Genomic DNA, 344 nt, shown 5'->3' with positions numbered 1-344 from the left:
CGTGTCCGACCCTCAGCGACCCCATGGACTGCAGCCTTCCAGGCTCCTCCATCCATGGGATTTTCCAGGCAAAGTACTGGAGTGGGGTGCCATTGCCTTCTCCGTAGTCTGATTAGGCATCCTTAAACAATGTGATTTAATTTTGCCTAGTTTTGAACTTTACACAAATAAAATTATACAGTCTGTATTCTTTTGCTCATTATTTATCCATGTTATTGTATGTATAGCCCATTCTCAATTCATTGCTATATCAGTTCAGTTCAGTTCAGTCGCTCAGTCGTGTCCGACTCTTTGCGACCCCATGAATCACAGCACGCCAGGCCTCTCTGTCCATCACCAACTCC

Source organism: Bison bison, unplaced genomic scaffold (genome assembly GCF_000754665.1).
Source record: "Bison bison bison isolate TAMUID 2011002044 unplaced genomic scaffold, Bison_UMD1.0 scf7180017864516, whole genome shotgun sequence".
Classification (NCBI taxonomy): domain Eukaryota; kingdom Metazoa; phylum Chordata; class Mammalia; order Artiodactyla; family Bovidae; genus Bison; species Bison bison.
The sequence above is the reverse complement of the archived record's forward strand: the minus strand, read 5'-3'. Positions refer to the sequence as shown.